The 25614-nt window shown below is 42.7% G+C and overlaps 1 protein-coding gene across 3 annotated transcripts in view; it reads right to left on the bottom strand.

Annotated features, from left to right (window-relative positions):
- Positions 1-25347, bottom strand: part of STXBP6 (syntaxin binding protein 6) — a 236075-nt gene extending 210728 nt beyond the window's left edge. The window contains exon 1 of one of the 3 annotated variants that reach the window (XM_084792379.1): positions 25014-25347. The gene's annotated coding sequence lies outside the window, so the exon portion shown is untranslated. Of the gene's footprint in view, positions 1-24917; positions 24937-25013 lie in introns of those variants that run through there. The other 2 variants (XM_084792380.1, XM_084792377.1) reach the window with 2 other exon arrangements.
- Positions 25348-25614: the final 267 nt, after the last annotated feature.

Raw genomic sequence — 25614 nt, 5'->3', positions numbered from 1 at the left:
TCACTGTTTGAGGATTTTCATCACACCCTAGAGATGTTTTGAGATGATCAGACTTAGAATCATATCACAAAGCCAAGTTCTTTTTCCCCCTCTTTCTTTTTCTGCTCGCATAGCCTTTCACACTCTGCTCAAGTATGAGGAGTGCTGGCAGGGGCACTTTGTCGTTCAGAGGAGAGTTTTTTTGGGCTGTTATATTACAGGGTGGTGGGCTTGCTTGGCTTCAGTTACTGGCAAGGCTGAGACACTTTACACATGATAGCAGATGCCTCCAGCATGGCTTCCCACTTACATTCCCTTCAAAGTGGGAGCCACAAGAGAGTCAGTTGACATTGGCCTGCTCCTGGAAGTCAGTCACCTTCTGAAGCCGCATGACCGCATAAGGCAAAATCAAGAAGCAAACTGTCCCAGTTACTGAGCTCAAGATAATAATACTTCCTTTAGCATTTAACATAAAATGATTAAAAGCACATTTGAAAACATTGCTCCTAGAAGACACACCAAAACCAGACAGGTGTGCACAAAATCACAGACAGGTGCTCTTCCACGTGACTCTTCATTGTCAAGAAAACCCAGGAGCTTTAGAGGAAATGCAAAGTAAGTTCTTAGTAACCTGCCGCCCATGGGCCTTATTTGAACCCTAGGCAGAATCTTTGTTTCTTTCCTAATCTTGACACGAGCATAGACACTCTGAACATCCAAGCCCACTAACTGACCTTAGTTATTGTTTTACTGCCTCACAGCCAACAACTGTGTCTTCACCTACCAGACCACCACAAACCAAATAACCTGACTCTCAACTATAACACCCTCAGCTTCGTTTTCCTTACGAAAAGCCCTCTCTCTTTGTGACAAATTCTGCCTCATTAGAAGTTTAATTGCATGTCTATTCTTTCCAGCTTGCTCTCTAAATGTCATCTCTTTGACAGCACATTTCCCCTAACACTAGTACCAGATGTCCTAAATTTACTTTGCTCACTTTCTCCCCAACTCTAGCACCAGGTGATGTCTACTGTAGCTCTATGTCTACAGCTTAGCACCTGCGCACTAGAGAAAGACACACAGAGTCCGATAGCATCACTCAACATGCATAAGCAGCAGCTGTACATAAGCTCTCAGCAGTGTCTGGAAATCCCACCACTGTCAAACCCCTATCCATTTGACACATAAACTGCCACTCCCATCCTAGGACTGTTCCCTAGGAAGAAAGCCATCTTTCCAAGCAACCCAGTTAGTAGGCTAAGGTATATCTAGACAAACCGTTAGTGTCCAGCCTCTATTGTACCCTACTCCCTTTTCTCTTTTAAGGCCAAAACCAACTACATTTTAAGTTGCACTCCATTTTACCTTCTCTAGCTCATTATCAATTATCCCTATGTTCTCTTTTTTATTTATTAAGTTGCCAGCCATACCCCTCCAGCCAGTATTTAACATACCATGGTGGCTACTCTTGGTTGTCAACTTGGCTACATCTGGAATCAACTAAAACCCAAGCAACTGGGCACACCTTTGAGGGTTCTTCTTGATTAGATAATTTGAGGTAAGGAGACTCACCCTAAATCTGGGCCACAACTTCTGGTGGCAGCTCACATAAAAGGACATGGAAGAAGGAAGCTTTTGCTTTGTCTCTGCTTCCCTCATTCTCACTGGCACGTTCATCTCTCCTGTTGATGAGGCATCCCGTCGCTACTACTAGGAACTACTGCTTTGGAACTGCAACACAGACTGAAGACCAGCAGCTCTCTGGGGATCCTCTGGGACCCCAGGCCCCACACTGGGACTACTGAGACAGCCAGTCTTGTAAACTAAACAACTACCTGGTTCTCTGCCTTTCTACTGACAAAAGGCTGATGTTGGACTACTTAGACCATGGCCTGTAAAGCACTCTAATAAGATCCCTTTTAATAGGCTGAAAATAACTTATACACACAGAATATATATATATATATATATATATATAATATTTATATTTATAAATATATAAATATTTATATATATATTTATATATATATAAATTCTATCAGTTTTGTTCCTTCATACGAACACTCTAATACACATACCAAATCCTACACTAAAGCATTCTTACTCAAGTGTCCCCAGCTACTGCCACAATGATCAGTGCAAAAGTAGGTTTGTAATCTAAGTTAGCCCAAATACAGAGAATGCTGAGGCTGTGGGAGATCTATAGAGAGCCTTTTTTTTTTCTTTCTTTCTTTCTTTCTTTCTTTCTTTCTTTCTTTCTTTTTTTTTTTTTTTTTTTTTTGTTTTTTGTTTTTTGTTTTTTTCCTAAAGCTGGCAGAACATGGACCAGCAAATGCTTTGGTACTTTGGGGTAGACTGAGCTTACCTCAGCATGGAGACAACAAAGAGGTGGACTCCAAATAGGAATCCAGGGCTGACTACTCTGAATGAACTCTATGGTAAGCCACAGCCATTGGCTTGTTTGGGTGTAACCTGGTTACCAGGTAACCAGGAATTCTTTTACTTGCACTAGAAAAAAAAAATGTAGTTAATGCAATTGCCAGAATTTCAAACTTGTGATTTTTTTTTTTCATAAGTTAACAGGAGCCAGGAGCATAGGTGTGTATCAGTTAACACTAAATAGGAGTTCTGGTTCCTTTTTATTATGGATCTTAACACTCTGACTGTCATCTGCCCTGGGTCACGTACTTCATTTGGAACCAGACAGAGTCAAAACTTTATTTAAAGCCCAAGTCCTAAAACCAGAGGACAAAGACTATCTCAAAAGAACATTTGCTGCTAACAACAGAGAAAACATATTCTGGGCAGAGAAAAAAAACATAAACATACACTGCAGAAACTCATTCAAATATTTTTACAACATTCCACACTCAAATTTAAACAGGTTTGCTGGATGAGGGAGACTTACCAACCTCCCCTATAACATCCTTTCTTTCCTAGGTGATATCATCCAACGCTGATCCTTCATCTACCATCTCTTCACCAAAATGCCACACTCTTGTTTTATTTCTGACTCACAAACTCAACGCCTACACAACATCTTTACTTGGATGCCTCAAACTCTTCTCCAATTTAATTTGTCCAAAATAAAATTCAGGACCTTCTGAACACTCTACATGATCACCTAGCTAAAATTTAGCCTCCGTCAGACTTCTTACTACACAATGAAGGAGAAATGCAAGGAGACAACTTATTACTTGGGCACTAAATTATCTCTGGAAAACTTGTTCTAAACAGAGTGTTATCATGTGATTCTAACCTGACTAATGATACAACAAGCCTCCTCAAAGCATTGCAAGAACATTGGAAATTATAGGTAGGTCAAGGCCATGAAAAGATCCTCTTATAACTAATAACTAATGTTTCAAACTTCTAGGTGTAATATCAAGTGGGGATTATTTAATTACAAATGTATCAATATTTCACAGATTTTTTTCTACCCCTTGGATTAGGACCAATATGACTCAAGAACAGGTTCCATTTCCAGCACCCAGATGGCCGCTCACAACTGTCTGTAACTCCATTTCCAGAAGATCCAACACCCTCAGACACACATGCAGGCAAAACAACTATGCATTTAAAATATAAATAAATACATCTTTTTCTAAAAAGTAAAAGAAATGAAAGGGAAAACTGTATTCTTTTTTCCTAGGCAGCCTAGGAATACTGCTGCCATAAGCATCTGCCAGGTGTGTCAGACAGCCAATGCATTACTAACCTCACTGCTAACTCACTAGGGGATAGGCTAACACAAAAACTCACCTCTGACTATTTTAATGTCATCCCAAAAGCAATGATTATTTATGAAGAATCACTGTTAGGCCTCTAATCAAACTGAAATTTCTTCTGTAATAAACAAACAGGATAATTCAATGGCTTCTTTAATTTTTTGTTTCAAAAATACCCATTTGGAAAGGTACCAATTTATACCTAATTATTGTACAGAATAATGCAAAGCAAATTTATAAGCTCAATTGCCCTCATCATCCTGAGTAAGAGACCTTTGATCTTAACATCCAACACTCATAAAAAAAAAGTTGCAAATGACAAGAAATTTATTGCATGAGATTTGAATAAGACAGGCTTCGTTTGTAACAAAATTCTTTTTATGTAAGTGTAATAGTTTCCATTTTGGACCCCTCAGGCACGCACACACACACACACACACACACACACACACACACACACACACACATACACACACAGTTCCTTGAGCAGTGTTCTGAACACAATTGGCCTGTATTTACATAAAAATAAAAGTAGCACACACTCAAATAGTGACAGGTTGTAAGTCCTAGTTGTACAACAGGTGCACATGATAAACATAACAATGAAAATTAAAAATTAATTTTTTTGGTTGATTTACCCTTTTCCTAGTCCTGAGATGGTGCTGAGTCAGAAACATGCTAGCAAGTTTCTAGTGATGCCTACTGTATTTTTGGCATGTATCAAAGGTATATCAAAGTTAAATGGGGTTTTAGGGAGTTGGCAAACTAATCAAAGGTAAGAATATAAAAGTCAGATGGGTCATAGAATGCCTGTAAGCATTCTGAGCTTCTTATTAAAATGTTTTGACATCATAAGCAAAGATTGTTGACTATAAGACCTGGTACATCCAGTGACCTAAGGAAGTAGGGTCTCAGAAGCTGCAGCCTCATTTATTGCCCACATATCCCTCAGGGCTACGACAAAAGAAATTAAAGGAAGAGAAAATTCTCTTGAAACCCCAAAGCTGAACACAATTTAAAATGTCTCTTAGGATACTTCCCTGAATGCTGCGATGACTTCCTCTGGGAGTTCCTCATGATGACGTGAGAGAACTCTCCTAAAACGCGAATCCAGCCATTCCATTCCCAGAGCTTATTGCTGGAGGGTGAGCCTGCAGAAACTGGCTCCTCTGCACCTTACTTTTTAACCACATCAATATACAGTTGCCCCCCCAAACATATTCTCTTCCACAATTAGCTCCTGAATTCTTGATAGGAATTCTGGCTGTGATTGTCTTTTTAAACTCAGGAAAGGCAAAGGTTTAGTCTTCCTGCTACCACCACCCCCCCAACACACACACATACACAGGGTTTTTCAGTGTGATAGCCTTGGTTGTCTTGCTTGGTAGATCAGCCTGGCCTTGAACTCACAGTGATCTGCCTTCTTCTGCCTCCCAAGTGCTGGGATTAAAGGTGTGTGCCACCACACCTAGCCAAAGGCTTAGTCTATTAGTAGTTACCATATTTAGTACAGGGTCCAAAGTATAGCAGCTCCCTATCTATTCCCTCAGTGACAGGAAGGCAGACTTACATTTGCATAGTACCAAATAATAAGAGGAAGCTTATCAAATAAAGAAAAGACTTAAAAGTTCTAGAAAAACATGGTAGGCACACATCCCTTATCCAATCCCATAAGTCTACATGTATTTTGGAATTCAATTTTGGCATTTTAGAAAGGTAACATGGCATACAAACTTTATGTTCTCAGAAACGTCAACATCAGCACCACATGATCAAACAATAGCACACACCATCCTATTAAATGAGATAAATAAAGGGCCCTAGGTCATGCAGATCAGACCTGACCAGTCAGTGGGTTATAAGGATGTTCAGAGCCTTTTGGATTTGTAAATCCAGATCAGGATGGTGGGTCCCTCCATCTTTTTAGTGTACACACTTTTTTATGTCCCTTTTCCCCTTTGCTCAGAAATTTGCTGTGGCACAATTGGCCTGTACTTACATAAAAATAAAAGGAGTATGCACTGGAATAGCAACAGAGAGGTTATCTGCCAGTTAAAAGATGACCTAAAAGTATTCCAAGCAGAAGATTCAGAGCTACAGGCAGACATCAGCACTGGCAATTTTATTAACTTCACAGAAGATTAGAAAGATTAAGGGAATGCTGAGATTTCTCATTAAGCAACCAAGAGAGGAGAACAGTGACACACAGCCCAGAAGTAAAGTGATTAGCTGCATGCACAGGCACACACATATGCAAATATTGTTAGGGACTGACCCTTGTCACTGCTTCCAAAATGCATCTCCAATTCTAAGCAAGGAAATATATGCATACAAACAAAAGCATCCTTAAGCGAAGAGTAAGCTATCCTAAATCAACTGGACTTGTTTCCACTTCAAAGCAGAAATGTACAGGCACAGACTATGTTCTCTGAAACAACCAGAAATACTCCCATGTAATAGCTAATGTGACAAATTTGTTTTAGAGCCAGGTGGTAGCATGAGTAGAGCTTGCCCAGAGAGCCAGCAGGCACTTTCCTTCCCAACATCAACACTGTGCTGCTGTGCAACACTAAGAGTTAAGGGAGAAGAGGTTGTGTGACTTTGTTTGCCATAAATCCCAACACCTCCTAACGACCCGCTTTGTGGTTACCCAGGAATTTAAGGATTTTTATTTCTGAGATGGGGAGATGTCTTGGTTCTTGACAGCAAGAGTCATCTGATTCTATCCTACACTAGAGGCCAATAGCATTAATAGCTATCTATGCTTTACTCCAGAGAGCCCTCATTGCATGCCAGGCACGGAGTTTATTATCTTGGAAATCCCAGTTAATCCTCACATTAATCATAAGCTGTCTCACAAAGTTATCACCCCACCTTACACATAAGAAATTTGCTGCTTCAAAAAGGACCCCAAATAACTATGCTGTCTGTTTACTTTCTACTCTGAAAAAGAATGGCACGTCTCATGCTTGTCCTCCATAACACACATTTCTATCGTCTGCTATACATCTTTTTTAGGAAGCATGAGGCAAAAACGGCTCTCTATGGTAAAATTGTGTTCTCTCTGTCCCTTCAGTATACTGCACCCACCCAACCTGGTCTAAGTATCCACGGTATGGCAGGTGTGCTGAAGACAGTACTGTGTATGCCGTTGTCTCATTCCTCAAGCTTTCAGTCTAGACATGTAAGCAAATAACCACGAGTGAGGATGAGCTCATGGGTAATAAAGTCACTTCTGCCTTGAGTGGAAATTTGATTTCCACAAAGGATGTTAAAGTGAACCCTCCACCAAATCTCAGGATGGACAGAAGATGGGTGACGTGGATTATTTCAAGGACTATGACTAGTATCAAGCAGCAATGGAAAGACCACAGTGAAAAACAGAGGCCATGAGGCTGGAGAAGGAGCAAAAGTGAATAACCCCAGCCTCGGAACAGCCTTCCCACACCTGCCTGTTCACAGCCATCAGGGCAGCACCCCGCCCCACGGGATTGGAAAGGCAAGGCCTGGGGCAGTCAAGCAGGCAAAGGGGGCCTAGGAAAATCTGACCACTCCTTCCCAACAAAACTTACAACACTCCTCTCTCCTTCCTATTCTTACCACAGGCCCTATGAGTTCTGATACCTAGTCCCTTGCCTTTCTATGAGACTAACCTGATGACGGTGAGGACAAGACAATATTCACGCAAGAGCTCTTCATCCTGAAGACAGCACAGAAAACAAAATGTGATGAACAGGGCAAGAAAGCGAGGCTTTTAATGAGAATGGAGGCAACACACATCACATTGCCTAGCTTCAGTATCCACCACAATAGCAGGGCACAGCGGTCCTCAGCCTCTCAGCCATGCCCTGGGGCACTTAAAGCTATAATGCTCACACATTCTGAAAGAGCAATGGTTCCTGTGCACCTGGCTCAGGCTTTCTCACCCCTTCAAAGGAAAAATGGTGTCCCTTCTTGGTGTACCATATGTTTTTACTTCTTACAAAGAAAGACTTAAAACTGTTCTCAATTGTTATGAAAATCCCTGGCACCCTAAATGATAGTTGGACACATCCTGATTTCCTACACAGACTCAGGGTGAAAATCCCATGTACAAGAACTCACAAAGACCAAAACAACTGACAGAGGCCTGCCCACACACTTCAAAGTTGTGAGCTGAATCACTTCCTGTGAGAAATGTGACCAGCCCAGACATAAAATATTGGATATCCCAAGTTGTTCATTCAGACATACATTTACTATTCCCAAATTTGATTAAAATATTTACAGAGCTATAAGTCTTTGTTGTTTTGTTTTGGGGACATAGCTTTGCTATATTTCTCTGGCTTGCCTAGAACTTGCTGTGCAGATCACACTGGCCTTTCAACTCACAGAGCTCTACACATCTCTGCCTCCCAAGTTCATGAACCACCCCACACCTAGCAAGCTATAGATTTTAATATTAATTTTAGAAGAAGACAAAGTCATTGCTTGGTTTCCTATTTATACAGAACCAACTAAAGCTTTGTTTACTAATGTCTCAGGAAGTGACTGTAACAGAAAGCCCAGCTATAACATAAAGAACCTCAGAAACATTCGAAAATTCTACAAATTCTCAATGAGTCAGAAGTTCAAGTAGAGTCCTGATTGAACTATACAGCTTTGATTTTCCTCACTGGACAAAATAAATGTATATAAGAAGGACAAAGAGGCGGGAAGAAGAGAAGACTAAAGCATTTAGACACATAAGGACTTTTTCTGCGAAGAAGGAGGAGGAGGAGAAAAGGAGGAGGAGGAGGAGGAGAAAAACAGTGGATATACGATAGTAACAAAATAGATACCCTATTCCATTTTTTAAAATTAATAGTGTAAAATAAAAGAAAAAAGTAGAGGACAGTAAGATACATTAAGTTATCTTAATGAGTGATAAAAATTTTTTTCTTAAGATTCTTACATACACCTCTCAAACAGTAAATTAGTTTTGTCCTTTGTGTCCTCATGCACAGAACAAGGATTTCCTCATCTCTGGTAGACTGAAGAGAGTAATGCACACACTTACCAGTGGCATACTTAGGATAACAGACTAACCATAGAGTAGACACTCTTGAACACTGTGAAGGTAGAGACCCAGCACAGCTCAAGGCAGCTACAACTCTGCGGCTGTCCTCGCCTCCATTTTCAAAAAGCCTCTTCAACCTTCTGAGAATCAAGGTCCTCGGCACATTGTCATCTCTGGGGTTCAACCTTGCTTTGAGGAAGACAGGACCTGAGTCTAAAATAATCTCAATAAAAAATAAACTGAACCTTTCATTCATCTTCAGTCTTCAGAGTCACATGAATCGAAATTCATCACTCACTCTTTTACAGATGACTAAGTAACAAGGAATGTATATATAATTACAAGTATAAAAGATAATATTTGTTTAATTTCAGCCAAGAAAGAAGGAAGAAGTTAAGAAAGAAAGAAACTACTTTTCTTAAATTTGAGCACTTATCTATAAAATAGGCTTTATTTGCCAAGAGTCAACTGTCATCCTGGGACCTGCGCCCACTTGGTAGGGAGGACTACAAGGAAGGAAGAAGTGTAATTGAAGATCACCTTTAATTCATGTAAAAAGCTTTTACAAATTTTCAAAGTTACCTCCAGCAGACACCTAAGGATGCTGTTGTTACTAGACTCATCTTACAGATGGGGTGGGGGAGTTGAATTGGTATGAATAGAAAACAGAGACTAAGTGCTAGAGGCTCAAAATGACTTTGAATGTTCCCTGAGATTCACTGCACATCTCCCTATGCCTAAATGTATGACCACTGCTTCCCACCAAGCACACATGGCGTCTTCCTGCAGACACTCCTCCAATCTTAAAAGAAACCCACTATCTTCCTCTGCCGCATTCAAATGTCAATGGAAGACTTCTTGAAAAATCTCTTTCTTCTCCATTCCTGCTGTAATTCATTCTCTCATGCCTTACCTAAGCGAAGCCTGTTTAAAGTTTGTCGTTTCTCTTAGAGATGTAGTTCTTTTCAATAAGTATTTGATCTCACTTGATAGGCAATTCCTGGGGTGACAGTTGCAGGTTCTGACAACACTGTAGAGTTAGTTGCTCACTGTTACTGCCCATTACAGTGGCCAAAGGATTCAGCAGTCACCCTAATAACTGCATGAACCAAGGACAAGAGAAAGAACTCTTTGTATCTTGTTTTCTAATATTCTAAACTAAGTATATAAATAAGAGTACTCAAGGAATCCAGAATATGTACTTAGCACCTACCTGTAATTATGACTAATTATTATATGTAAATATGACAGTGACTGAAGTAAGGTCGTTATTCTCAAACCAAGAAATTAAACACTTGTCAGAAAACTGTAGACAACTGTAGCTATAGGGTTAACACAGCCAAACCATAGGGAAACAGTATTTATAGTACTCATCCAAGGCATCAGTGCGACCTGACCTACATCCTTCTCAGAGAATAAGGATGTGGGAGGGCCTTATTATACCTACCACAGCATACACCTTGTGTTTCCTCAGTGTTCTGTAACATTCAAAGTACAAAGCACTGTTTGCACATTTTTTTTTTTGGACAGGAAGTAAGTAATAAGTTGAGCCATCTGCCAGCCACTGCAGTTCTGCCATGAACACATCTACACATAAGGTAATGCAATTCTAAAGAAAGTGGTTTAGAATCCCCTGTCAGGTATTCACTGCCAGTCAGGACAAGACAGCAATGTGTTATAACACCCACTTCTGTGCATCTGCTCGGGAATCCTCTATGGGAGTTAACTGTGGTATGAAAACAAATCTCTTAGCCAGGTGATAGTGAAATATGCCTTTAATCCCAGCATGTGAGAGGCAGAGGCAGATAAATCTCTGAGTTTAAGGCCAGCTTGGTCCACAGAGTGAGTTCCAGGACAGCCAGGGCTACACAGAGAAACCCTGTCTTAAGAAAGAAAGAAAGAAAGAAAGAAAGAAAGAAAGAAAGAAAGAAAGAAAGAAAAGAAAAGAAAAGAATCCTTTACTGGGAAAAGTTTTCATGAGAATGTCTTCACATTTCTTTTCATGTGGAAAATGAATGGAATAAAACCCTAACCTTTATAGAAAGTGTGTTTGGCAATCCACAAGTCATCTTTGAAAAGCAAGGCTACTGAGATGAAAGTTGTGCAAAGAAAGGAAGCTCAAGGCTTCTGCCTTGCTTCTGAGCAGTCTCCAAAGAACTCCACAGGCCCCTGAGCTCCCCCTCAGCAGCTGGAACAGCTGGCTTCTCTCTTCCCTACCTGAAGCATCCCTACCAGACCTGAGTAGTATTTGCCAGTTTTGAAACAGATAGGCTTCTAAGCCAGGCAATCAGTTCTGACAGTACAGGGCAAAGCCTTGAAGAAACATACAAACAACAGGGCCTGAGGAATCCTGTCTGGCAACAATCAGTTTGTCCTGAAGCCAGAGTGCCAGGAGAAAGCTTCTCACCACACAGCCCCGGCCATTCCTGCGCTTGGCTCTACAGGAAGAGGCAAGGACAAATTTCACCTTGACTATCTGGCTGCAAGAGGTTTGAGTAATTCCTTTATCATTTGTAATAGGAGGAGCAGCATTATGGCCTGGATTTTAACTGTCCCTTGGTTGGCCAGGCATAGTGGCATATATCAGTGATCCCCAGACTTGGGAAGCTGTGGCAGAAGGATTGGGAGTTTAAACTGAGCCTGGTATACACAGCAAGACTTTCTCTGAAACAACAGAACAACAAGAACAAAGGAGAAACCATATTAAGTGCCCTCAAAAAGTTCATGGATTAAAGGATTAGTGTTATCTGAGGTAGTATTGACTTAAGGAGCCCACAGGAAGGACTTAGGTCACAACGGCATGCCTTCGAAGGGGATCTGGGGACCTTTAAACCTTCTTCTGTTTTGCTTCTAGGCCCCCATGAAATTCTCCTCCTCGGTTCTACCGTGATATTCTATCATGCCACAGGCCCAAAGCAAAAAGGGCAAGCCACCAGGAACTGACATTGCTGAAACTATGTAACAAAACAAACTTTCCTCCTTTTAAGCTGTTTATCATGAGTATTTTGTCACAGTGGTGGAAAGCTGACTACTGTAAGCAGGACTAGGAAAAAGAATAGTAGGTAGCCTACGCTCAACTCCTGAATCTCGTTCTCTCTCTCTCAACTTCTAGTGTTTGTTTGTTTGTTTGTTTGTTTAATAAAAGAAGCATTCCCCCGCGTTACTATTTCAACTAAAGAAATCATAAAATGGAGCTTTCTGCTATTCTGTTAAGATATCTTGTGTTCACAAAAGAAACAAAAATTCTATCAAAGGAATAGAAGCTCTTCTTAGTCGTGAAGGATCATCCATATTCTCGAGAGGTGTTATCTTTTGTTGGTTTCAGCAGTGCTGGAGATTGAACCCAGGACTGTGTCTCATACCAGCACCCTTGGAGCTACATCTCTAATCTGCAGAGAAGGTTTTTGGTACTTCCCTAAATCGCAAACATGCTCAAAGGACATTTTAAATCCAAGGAAAACTACTCAAAGCAATTCCCAAAGGGGCTTTGGCAATATTATCTCATCTTATCCAAATAATTCTATAACTGCAAGTTCATATATAGATTAAATCTCTCATAACTGTAGAATTGTCCAAGTTAGCTCTAGCACTTCGGGAAGTATTCATGCAGAGGGGCTTTAGGATTCTGCGTATTGCTCCCTGCCTTCCTCCCCTGGAATATAAGAGGATATAATTAGGTATTGAACTCTCCTCCCCTGGAATATAAGAGGATATAATTAGGTATTGAATTCTCATGCTGAGGCTGTTCTTTAGTAATTTGTTGGGTGGCAGGGGGTTGGGGGGATGCAGACCAAAAAGCAAGCAAGATGCTTCAACAGGTATTCCACAGAAGATATCCAATTGCTAATGCACAAAAATAAACTTGCTAACCATCAAATAGAAACCAGAGAAATATAATTTAGTACCATAATGATAAAGTCCTGTACAGATACCAGTATGAATAAAATCAAAATGATTTGTCAAACTAAATGTTGGTAAGGTTAATGGAACCCAAACTCAAATCTAATAAAGTAGAAATGATTGCAACAGACAATTGTTCATGTCTTTCTTAGTTAGGGTTTCTATTGCTGTGATTAAACACCATAGTAAAAAGCAAGTTGTGGGGGCAGGGGGAAGGGTTTATTTGGCTGACATTTTCACATTGTAATCCGTCACTGAGGGAAGTCAGGACAGGAACTCAAATAGGGCAAAACATAAGAGGCAGGACTGTTTACAGGCTTGCTTCACATGGCTTGCTCAGTCTACTTTCCTATAGAACCCAGGGCCACCAGTGCCGTCCATAATGTGCTTGGCCCTCCCCCATCAATCACTAACCAAGAAAATGCCCTACAGCCAGATCTTATGGAGGCATTTTCTCAGCTGCCGTTCCCTTCTTTCAGATAACTCCAGCTTGCATCAAGTTGACATAAAACTAAACATCACAATGGACCCCTTGTCAACTTGACACACAAACACAAAAAGCTATACCCTTTTATTTCTTGTTCTTGCCCAAATTCACATTAATTTCAACATTACAATATAAACATTCCAAATTGTAAAAGTCACACAGTCTTAAATTCAAACCCCTAAAAATCCAGTCTTTTTTAAATAGCCAATCTCTTTTAAAATCCAGAGGCTTTTAAAATTCAAAGTTTCTCAACTCTAGGTTCCTGTAAAACCCAAAATAAGATAAATAATATATTACTTCAAGAGGGATGAACCAGGGCACAATCACAATATCAAGAAAGAAAAACCAAACTCCAAACGTGTAAATAACTCAATTTTCAATTATCTGGAATTCACTCAGGATCGCCTGGGCTGCTACAAATGGCTTGTGTCACTTCTTTGGCTCCACCCTCTGCAGCACACACAGCTTGTCTTCTGGGTTCCAGCTGGCTCCACTCCACCCTCCACCACTGCTGCTGTTCTTGATGCTCACCCCATTGTACTGGCATCTCCAAAATGCTGGAGTCTCTACTGTAACTGGATTTCACTTTCACCAATAACCTCTCTTGGGCTCTCTTCAGGGACACTGGTGTAGGTATAAGGTTATTGTGTAATTTAAATGCTAATTTCTGTACCCCACCCCCACATCTGGTAACAGTCCTTGTTCTGAGAATCTCCTATCTCAATGTTGTATAAATACTGTTTCCCGATTGTCCCTGATAAGTCAATAAAGCAGCTTACAGCCATTCTCTGAGCAGGGGAGAGAATAGGGCTGGTCTTCCTGCCAGCCAGGTGACGGGGAGTTATAAGAGGAAGTAAAGGATTCAGCCATGGGCAGATCTCTAGGAGTGACCTGGAGAGAGAGCCAGCAAGGAAAGCTACGAAAATGAAAGTATCACTCATAGGTATGCTGGGAGAAAGCCAAATTAGCTTAGGAGGTTAAGAATGGAGTTAAAACTGCTCAGTTCTTATGCTGTGAATCTTGGTAAAATAATATAATAGAGTCTCAATTATTCGTGTGATCCCACGGTTAAGAGAGAAACTGAGAGACCAACACAATTTTATTTAAAAAACAAAAAACAAAAAAAAAATCTATAACATTCCAGTGGTACTACACAGCAAGCTTCAACTGCCTTCCATGACTCCCTCACATCTTCAAAACCAACATCATATGTGTGACTCTCACACTACCAAGTACAGCTGCCAGCATTAGGTACAATGGTGGCCACTTCTGGAACACAGATTATGTGTGCTAACTCTGAAGACACAATTCCCAGAAAATTTCACCTTAATGATACTGGCCTCCTCTTCATCGGAGCCAATTCTTCAGCCTCAGCTGACCAGCATCCATTGTCCGAGCAAAGCAAGGGTTTTAGTTTAGTGGTTCTGGTCTCTTGTTAATCACAGCCAATTCTTCTGCTCCAGCTGACCAGACTCCACAGATTTGTCACACAAAAGGCCAGTGGAGTCTTTGATTCTTTCCCTCTGAAACTTTACAAGCGAAGTAAAACTTTAAAGCGAAGTAAAGTTCACTGTCTGAACTGCCGTCAACATTTTTATCTTCCAAGCCCCTACAGGACACCTCACAGATTTCTTAACACAATTGTTTTTCTAGCTCAAAGTGTCAGTGTCCTTCCACAGTCTTCCCCCAAAACAATATGCCTGTTACAGCAATACCCAACTATCCTGGTACCAACTTATTTTAGTTAGGGTATCTATGGTTGTGATCAAATACCATGACCAAAAGCAAGTTGGGGGGGGGTTGGCTTACACTTCTACATCATAGACCATTATTGAAGGAGGTCAGAATAGGAATCAAATAGGGCAGGCATCTGGATGCAGGGGCTGATGTGGAGGCCATGGAGGGGTGGTCCTTACAGGCTTGTTCCCCCGTAGCTTGCTCAGCCTGTTTTCTTATAGAACCTAGGACCACCAGCCCAGGAATGGCACTACCCACAATGGGATGGGCCCTCCACCATCAATCACTAATTTAAAAAAATACCCTACAGCTAGGTTTTATGGAAATATTTTCTCAATTAAAGTTCCCTCCTTTCAGATAACTCCAGCTTGTATCAAACTGACATAAACCTAGCTAGCACAATGTCTTAAGACCCAGCAACTATGTATATATGCACATTAGAAATGAAAACCATGATCACCAGAGTTGAAAACTATTCAAGTGTGTATCATGCATAGTTACAGTATATTCATGCAAAGGAATATTATCTACCAATGAAAATGAACAAACAACTGAATTACATACAACATAGATAATCTCACAAACAAAACCAAGGGTTAAGAAGTCAGACTTCTAAACTCCTAGAAGTACAGGGTAGAATCATAGCTACAAAGGGATAGTAGGGAGAGGGGATCTGGGAAATGTTAGGCAAAGAATACAGAATTTCAGTTAGGAGACATAAATTGAAGAGTTTTATTGAACAACAAGATGACAGCCATCAACACTTGAATACTTAAAACCTGCTTGAGAGCTTTCAATTGTTGTCACACAAATAGATGTGGAGCAATGAATGCATCATGAGCTAGACTTAGTTATTCCACAATGCGCACTCACCAATACATGTTGTAAGCGATAGATACATACACACAGTTTTATTTATCTATTAAAATACATTTCAAAACAAAAGGCATAGGATACAGAAGTATGATGTATTTCTATAAACTAAGTGCTTGCTGTGAGTTGTAAATGCATCAATTGTAACATATTCAAAAACAGGAAGCATATAATCTGTAGGCAAGTATTACGTAAAAAAAGCAACACTGACAGAAACATTAATAGACTAGACAGTGAAGAGGGATCCCAGAGGAAGACGCTGTCTAGCTCAACACACTATTGAATCTTTTCTAGCTACCAGATGTATGTGCTCAGTATCTGCAGGGATGCAAACAAACTACAGATGAAGATCCATGTTCCTGCTCCTGAAGAGTTCAGTTCAGTAGAGTTGGAGACCAAGGACTGTTCCTAAAAAGGGATCTGAGTACAAAAATAATCTTGGTTCCCTCTTTAAAAATAAAATTTTTAATCACTAGATAGACCACTGTATGACTGGCAATATCAGAAATGGATCTTAAAAGTCTCATTTTCCACGTCCCAGAAAAAAAAAATGGGAAAATAATCTCATTATTAGCACTGAGCTCCTTACATACACACAACATCCTAACAACAAAGTAGAGGTTGATTTTTGTTTTTTGTTTTTTTTTTCTTTTAATGACTGTTATAGTTATCTACAGATTTAATTTTAAAAGAACTGACTTCAGGAACACCCCTCAGCAACAAGACAGCTTTCTCACCACTATGTAATGGTAGGGTAGATTAAATTCTTCACGAGTGATATTGGATCACTAGGAGCGGTGAGCTTTCACCTTAGATTACGTGGCACACCACATTTCAAAGCAGCCTAAAAATAAAGCCTCCCTGGCTTGTGCCTGCCAGACCAGGCACTCATACCAATAGTTATGGAAAGTGGCTAAAACCCACACATCACCTGCCCCGGAAGTCAGATACTTCCCTCTCTCAAGAACCAAACCAGAGTGTGGGACACGGTGTCATGGGATCCATTTATCACCCGCACAAAAGCACTGACTCTCAGGCTGTGACAACTGGAAACTGGATAGATTTACTGATTTGTGGCTTAAAGGCTGTATTTACGTCTTGTTTCCTAAAAGGAAGTACGAAGGCTCTGTAAATTGTAATTTCCTAGTCCCCTCTGTTGCACATAATAAAGGTGACAGAAACAGAACAAAAATCAACAGTCACCAGCTCACCTGGTAACTGTTGGGTTAACCCATGTGGAAAGCCAGAAGAGATTATTCCTGGTCAATTACTCACACCAGTAGCTGAGACTCTGGGCCGCACCCAGCACAGACTCCAGGTAGGAGAACCACGGTCACTGGTCAGCTTCAGTACCCACTTCTTCAGTTGCTCCCTATTAAGCTAATCCCATCTAACTACCTACATTTACCAGACTCAGAGAGGGCAGTAAAATTGCGAGATTTTCTCAAGGCCAACAGGAAGCAAATATTGGTACTCTTAACCCCAGAAATTTCTACTATGGCTGCACACCTGTGTGCATTGTGCTCCCTTTAGTTTGTCTCATTTGCATCAGAGAGTAATGTAAGTAAGAGAAAGCACAAGGCAGCTAGACAAGGAAGTGCAGGTTCCACCTTACCAAGCATTTGTGGCATTGACTGACAGCTCCAGGATGGCCTGGTCAGCCAAAGCTGCCCACAAGAGCAGAGTAGAAAGAGACTCACCACATGACTTAAAATGACTCAGCTGAGAGGGGTTGGGTGGCGCATGCCTTTAATCCCAGCACTTTTGAGGCAGAGGCAGGCAGATCTCTGTGTTCAAGGCCAGACTGGTCTACAGAGTGAGCCCAGGACAGGCAAGGCAACACAGAGAAAACCTGCCTCGAAAAACAAACAAAACAAAACAAAACAAACACTCAGCAGAGAGTAAGACTTACCAAAACTATGATAATATGAACAGAAAATTTGTCCCTGAGAACTATAATTTAATCTAGTAAGCCATTTCCCACACCAACCCATGCACACAAGTTAAAACCCTTGTTCTTTCGTATACATCGGGGGTTTGTTGTTGTTGTTGTTGTTGCTTTGTTTTGTTTTGTTTTGCTTTGTTATTCAGGGTTTGGTTTGGTTTGGTTTTGGTTTTTGATTTGGCTTTAGCTTTCATCACGGAATTCCTGGCCCTTGGGTAAAGAAAAAGGCAACCAGCATTGCTATTCTGAGACATTATGCTGAGCATGTTTTTGTGAGCTCAGACCTACCCTGATGTGGAAAGAAAACTGGCCCACGTGGTAATTAACTTGCCAAAGTCCCACAGCAAACACTTGATGGAGCCATGTTTCACATTCCGCTCCGCCCCATCCCAAAGCTGCCTTCTATGCAGTGTATCAGCTTCGCTCTAAGTGTAGCACAGGGGATGACAGCATCTGCATCAACCCCAGGCTGGTTAGAAGTGCAGAATCTCTAGTGCCATAGCAGCTGGCTGAGCGGGATTCAGAATTCAAATGAGATCCCCTGGCGCTTCCAGCATGATGCTGAGCACTGCGAAGCCACTCCTGGAAAGAGGGAAGAATGTCTCCACCCGAAGGGCAGCTGCCTCAACCCCCAGGAGTGTTAACCATATTTAGGATCAGGCATGACTCTTGGTGCAGGCACACTGATGCTCACTCACACAATACCAATTAGCACATGAAAGTCTGAATACACTTAGACTTAAAACAAAGAGGGCAATCTTGAGAGAATTCCAGGAAGCAGTAAATGACACTAAAGGTCTACCACAGTCAAATCCAAAGGGAGAAGCTTGGTGTAAGCTGCCAGGTCATCAAAACCCCTGCTGGCTCAGGATCAGGAAGCCCAAATATGGAATCTGTTTCAGAAGGGGAAGGAACTTGGAAACTTGGGGGTCTGAAGACCACAAGGTCCTGACCACTGCCAAGCCAGTTTCAATTCTCAGAAAAAAGAAGTTTAGTGACAGTTCACAGAGACCCTTGGAGCACCCACAAACAAGAAGATATGAATACGCCAGACGCTTTCCCAGGAGCATAAGCAGACCTGAAACTCTTACTTCAAAGTGCTGAGGCCACTTTTAAAACTCTCAGGCCACCATACACTAACTCATATACCATAAAAATTACGCTTTTACAGTGTGCAACTCAATAGTTTCCAAAAGTTATGTAATCATCACCATCTAATTCAAAAACATTACATCACCCCCAAAAGAAGCCTCATGCTCACCAAAGTCACTTCCTGTTTCACTCTCTGCTTTCACTAGCCCTAGCTTTCCTCTGCAGGATGTTTCATGCATGTTGTAGCATGCATCCAAACTTCATTCCTCTTTTTGGATAAATCGTTTTCCATTGTATAGATATACTATGTTTCATTTATCCATTAGTTGATCCCCAGGGTTCTTTCCATCATTTAGTTCTATGACTAATGCTGCTATGAATAGCCACTCATGAGCGTTTATTCCAACATGCTTTCACTTCCTTTGGGAATATACTTAGGAGTGGGATTCTTCTTTATGTAGCCTGTACTTTGCATTTGGAGGGACCATCTAGTTGACTGCACAATAGAGCTTCTACCAATACATGAAGGAGCAATTTCTCCCCCAGGTCTTCTCAGTCATATCCATCCTGATAGATGGGAAGTATCTCCTTGTGGCTTTGATTTACATGTCCTTGCTGACTAATGGCACTGAGCAAGTTTTCATTCTTCTTCAAAGAAATAGCTATGCAAATCTCCTATCTACTTTTAAATTGGGCTATTTGCTTCTTTATTGCTGCATTGCAAGAGTTCTTTCTTGCTATTTTTGAAACTCTAGTGAGGAACTGTCTTCCTGGAAAGTCCTTCCAATGAAGAATCCATCATTCTTCAATGAAGCTGCTACACCAGTTCCATCGTGCAAGAAAGACTTTGGTTTATCAGCAACTCCTACTCTCCCTCTCTGAATCAGTCCTCCCCATTACAATCCCTCTGAGTGTTTCGCCTCCTAATACCCACACACATCTGTCCTGCCATCGTCAGAACCTACCTGTAATCTTTAGTGAATTGAGAAAGCATAGACCCGGTTTTTGGACTACCACAACAGAATCTTAAGTCTCACTCTGAGCAAGGCGCCATCTTTTGCCTCATGCGTCTTGAAATTCATCTACACAGACACAACTGCTAGTCTCCACAGTCCTGCGGCACCATACCACCAGCCTAAAAGGTTCTGCATCTGCGGGAGAATAGGGTCCCACTAGTCTCCCCTTCACGGAGACTTTCTTAGTCACCACAGCTGAAAACTCTCCCTCTGCAATACCAACTAGTCATCGTGAACAGGGTTCATTAATCAATCACTAAACAGAAAACGCCCCTAACAAACCACTTCATCCATTGTAGTATCAGAGATCATATTAGAATTGCTGGCGTACCCTAATTTAGTAATACATCCCCTAAGATACAAACGAACTCAAAATGTTCTGTTCTGGGAATTTCCGACATGAATAAATACGAATGAGTATTTGTTGACAGTGTTCAGTGCAGCACATCTCAGTTTCTTCGGTGTGATGGTGCACATGTCTGGGAGTCTCCATAGGAGAGGAAAATGATAGACCATGCTCCCCAAATTGATATGTCCTTTAGAGGAGCACACCTATTAACATCCACCCCAACAACATTCTTGCAACACGTTCAGAACTTCGAGCTAATCCACTGCTGTTCAAGTCTATCAGATGGACAACAGTGAGGAGAAGCCACTTTATATGGGGGAACAAAGTACACTTGCTTTGTCTTCTAATGTCACCGGCTGGTAGAAACTCTTAACAGCAAACAACAATAAAAAAGAAAAGTAAAGTCTCATGATGTGTAAACTGCCTGGTTTTCTGAAACTTGAAAATAGTGAAATTAAAAAATAAAAAAAGAAATAAGCAAACAAAAGTATTTTTTAGTTGAGCTAGTGCAGTGTTTCTGGGACTTTTTTGTTTAAAATCAGTCTCAGGAAGACTGAGAGCGGTGCTTCTGGACTGAGCTGCGACTCTTGGTGACCCAGTGCCAACAGTGACAATCAAACCCAAGCAGAGGAGAAATGAAATATGATAATGATTGTTTTAGTATAGACTTATTAAGGGAACAAAGACACCAGAGAGCTACTGCTGAGAAAAGTAAACAACAGCGACCAGAAAAGGACAACTTGAGTGAAGTGGGGGTGGGGGTGGCGGACTCAAAGGACAGGACAGGACAAGACACGGCAGCAAAAGGTAAGGGTAACAGCCAAAATATACACAGCCTTATGGGGAGGAGTTTAAAAGCAGAAGTGTTCCTGCTTGTGCTAACTGGGAGAAATAATCTAAAAGAGCTACTGAATCTTAAGAATGGCAACTGTTCTTCACCAAGTGTTGATTATAGTCAGGAAGGCAGGCTTGGGCCTCCAGTTTTATCTATTGAAACATTAAGTGGTACACTTGAGTTTTTGAATAAGGCTTCTGATTTACTGATAAGCCCCCCCCCACCTCACCCCACCCCTGCTGTTAATCATTTTAATGCTAAAACAAAGCACAAATGGAAAGCTAAGATAAAGCCTGTGGGTGAGCCAGGATTCTTTGTGGCATACCAACATAAGAAGTAGTGAAAATGCCGACTGACTTCATATACCCAGATTTGGGTGCTGCGTTATATAAACATTATTTCTTCTTCAGGAGCCCTCCTGCCTCAAGCAGGCCCCTAGTGCTTCTCTGATACCAAGTAGTTAAAATGCAAGATCATAATCTAGGTCATAGCAAGTCATAGTAAGATCTTCCTGCACAGGCCCATGCTTGGGGTGGGAAACAAGGAAAAATGCTTCAGATTGGCTGAGTCTAAACAATGCTAAAAGCTAATTCACCCTGGCACCCTGCTGAAAAGGCATAGCTGCTGCTGAAAGCTATAGGTCACTGCCAAGGCCGCCATCCTCCAGAAGGCCTTGGCTAAATCTGATCACCATGGGTCAACTGGCATCAGGTGCATTTCACACTTCCAGAAGGCCTGGGCAAGCTGTCCATTCAGAAAAATACATTACTAAAAATCCTTCTTAAATGTGCTTTCAGATTATTTTTACCTGTCCCATAACTACACAGTTCCAGCCATCAAGGCTTTGTGCAAACCTTCCACAAATGTCCAAGAGCTTCAAAAAGAAAAAAAACAAAACAAAACAAACAAACAAACAAAACAAAACAAACAAACAAACAAAAAAGGAAATAGAATACTTGTTGGACTTAACCCATTGTATTAATTTGTTTTCTCTTGCTGTGATAAACATCATGACCAAAGGCAACTTGGGGAAGAAAGAATTTATTTGCTGTACATGTCCCAATCACAGTTCATCACTGAGGGAAGTCAGACCAGGAACTCAAGAAGGAACATAGGTAAGCTCCATGGAGGAACACAGCTTACTGGCTTGCACACCATGCCTTGTACAACTCCCTTACTTAAAGAAGCCAAGACCACCCACTCAGAGACTCAGGGTGCCACCACCCACAGTGGCCTCACCCCTGCCCCCCCCCACACACACATCAATCATAAGCAGAAGAATGTCCCACAGATTAGCCCACAGGACAATAGCAGGAGTTCCTCAGTTGACGATCCCTCTTCTCAGGTAACTAGTTTGTGTCAAGTTGGTAACCAGCACACGTGTATAAGGCTCACCAGTCTCTCCCTACCAAAGCACGAGCACCATGGCTCACCAGTCTCTCCCTACCAAAGCACGATCACCATGTCTGCCAAGTCTCTAGAGACTGGAGACTAAGTACCTGACAGCAAGAAAGGGCAATCTTATCTTTTTGTAAAAATATTCATTTGTAAAGCAACTGGCATCATTAAAACCAGGCAATGGGAGCTGGCACATGTCCTGGGGTTCAAAACGCTTAAAGCAACTTCCAAAAGCTCCACTATGAAGAACTAAAATCCTGATCATTTGAAACAGTCCTCATCTCTCTTTCTCCCCCTAATACAAATTGGTGATTCCATAGGCATGGCCTGAGGAGCAGCAGCTTAGTACCATCTGAATCTAGTTAGAAATAGACACTGCGTTAGCGCTGCTGTAAACCCAGAGAATCAGAGACTGTGAGTGGAAGCCAGCAGCTCATGAGTTAGCAAGGCCTAATGCTCAGACTTGAAAAACCTCTGCTCTAGGCTCCAGGTGTATTTCTGGGGAAGCTCGGGAGCCTCATTAAATCCTTGTTAACTGGGTGGCATGTAATCTCTCCTTGTCCTTGCCTCTTAGGTTGGTTTTTAATCTCACAGGCTGATTTCACCGATGAAGAGTTGAGTCCTTAGTTCAAGGTCACTAGGAGAAACCAATCAGAGCCCCATCCCAGGACTTGCTGATTTCTTCATCATCCTTGGATCACAAAGGAAAGTCTTGCTGACACAGACAATTCTGGGGCCCAGAGCCGTGAATGGTGTTGGGGCTGGTCCCATGGTCTCCTCCATTATACCACACTGCCTCCTTCAGACAGAAGAGAGGGATTTCCAACCCATAAAATCAAGAGAAGCTGTTCAAGTGTGTGTAAATAGCGGCCTCCACAGATCTCAGCCACTAGCCCTTGTACTGAAGACTGCATGGGGAGCGGAGAGGCTTCACTATTTGTTATAATCAAGAATAAGCAGACTTTGAAAAACTGGGCACGACACACAGAGACAAAACCTAAGGCAAAGATGCTGCTTTTATGTTTTCTTGGCTCTCTTCATTTCTATTATGTCACTCATGTCTCACAACGGAAATGGAGATAGTCCCCATTATCTCCCATTCGTTAGAAAAGCAAAGTAAACGAAAAACTGAAGTTCAAAGTGGCTAATAACTTGTCCACGAGGGACAACTTGAGCTCGTGTCTGTGTGACCCTAGAACCTGTGTCGTACAGCCCCACCGTGGGATCCCTACATCTGGAAATCTTCCCGAAATGTTCAATCCCCAAGGAAAACCCAGGAAGGAAAAAAAAAAAAAATCAGCAGAAATGGTGAGCTTCTAAAATACCAGCACTTCATCGGAGTGCGAGTGCTCCTTTAAAAACTTACCACACAAGCCAAGGTGTTCAGCCAAAAGAGGTGAAAGAAAAGGAGAAAGAGAAAAGAAAAAAAAAAAGGAAAGGAAAAGAAAAGACAGTGAGAGGCGTATTTCTAGCCTGCATAATCATTCTGGCCTTTTTCCCATACCAGCCTCCAAGGCAAGGCATGCAACCACTCACAGCCTGAGCAGAAGCTCCTCCACACACCTCAACCCTGTTCCTCTACCGTCCCCTCCTCCCTACCCTGTTATGACAACTCCGCTCTCTGACTAGGGTGTAGGCACAACCCTAAAATTCAAAACAAGAAGTGAAAAAAGGTGGAGTCAGGGAAACGGTGGAGATCCTTCACATCCTTGCAATATGTATACTGCCACTTCCAGGGCCTCGGAGTCTCCCAGAACACCTTAGGAAACGATGTAATGAAGCAGAATTCCTTTAGCCCTGGTTCTGTTCCTTCCCCCAAAGTCCATACTGAAGAAACCAGAGAGGGTTGTTATGAAGTCCAAGGCAAACAGGCTCCCATGCATCCCTCCTCCTAAAGAGCTGGGTGCCATTCTAAACTCTCTAACTGACCTTTGGGTCCTGGGGTCGTGATGGTGTAAACCTGGGAAAAGTCAGGAAGAAAAAGCAAGCCATCCATGTACTCCAGCCATGCTGACCCGCCATATGGGTGAGTCGGATTCTGTTGCGCTCTGGACGACAATTCCGAGCCCCTGGCCTTGGCCCAGCCCCTGACCACTTCTTTTGCTGGGGTCAAAGGCAAAAGAAAACCACGGGTCCCAGAAGCCAACCCCATGAGAAGTACCCGCCTCAGTTTTGGCAGCAATGATCTTCCTAGGAGATGCCAGCCTTCACAGATCGGGGGCGGGGGGGGCGGGGGGGGGATTCGCTGATTTCAGAAGAGAGCACTGGCTAGGGGAACAGCGACCCACTGAGTTTTCCAGGCGGCACCCTTGGGGGCCTTTCTGCTTAACTGGCGGTGCGGACCTCAGAGCTCCACCAACTTTCTCACAGAAATTTGCCTTCCTAAGCTCCGACCAACACTGCTAGCACTCTTGGTCCTGGGGTTGCGGAGAATCGGCGACCCAGACCCCTTTTCCGCACGCACAAAGCAGCTGCGACAGGCATGCAGCCCCCTCTCCCGCCACCCTCCAACTTGCCCGCGCTGCTCTCCGCGCGCCTACCCTCTCCGACTGCCCCGCGGCGCGCATCCCAGCCGGCAGCTGCGGTAGCTGCAACTGTACGCCGGGTGGCCTGGCCTCCCCACGCCCGGAGCCTACCGTGCAGCCCGGCTCGTGCTCGGGCGGTGCCTAGTGCGCGGCACGCGTCCCAATCGGAGTCTGTGCTTCCCCGCGGCTGCCCCGCGCGGAGATCCGGGCTGCGGACTAGGCTGGGCCGGCTCGGCTGCTGGCTAGTCGCTGCCCGCCGCTCCCGCGCGGGCTCCTGCCACGGCGCGCGAGGAGGGAGGGGTCGGGGAAACTCCTGGCAACTCCAACTCTGGGCGCCAGAGCTGCAGCCTTGAGCTCTCCCGCTCGCTGCCGCCGAGTGCGAGCTAGCAAAGCCAACCTGCCCCCGCCGCTGCCTGTGAGCATGCCCAGTGCGGCTGTGGGCGAGCCATTGCGCCTTGGCCGGGGGCAAAGATCGGTGGCGGAGGGCTCCGCCGCAGGCGAGGGCCCATGGGACAAGTGCGGGTGGGGGTGGGGGTGGAGATGGGAGGGGCTGGGGAACGCGGTTTAGCAAGTGCAAGAGTCGCACGGGTTGTAGGAAGTTTGTGGGCTGGAAAGGTGGGCTGTTTCTGCAAACCTTTGTAAGCAAACATTCAAAGGACAACGAGAAAATGTGCTACAGGAATGTGGGCCCAGCAGGTGGGGTTTTATTCAG

Source organism: Acomys minous, assembly GCF_964271855.1.
Source record: "Acomys minous genome assembly, chromosome: 8".
Taxonomy (NCBI): Eukaryota; Metazoa; Chordata; class Mammalia; order Rodentia; family Muridae; genus Acomys; species Acomys minous.
This window is presented reverse-complemented; position numbering and strand designations above follow the sequence as displayed.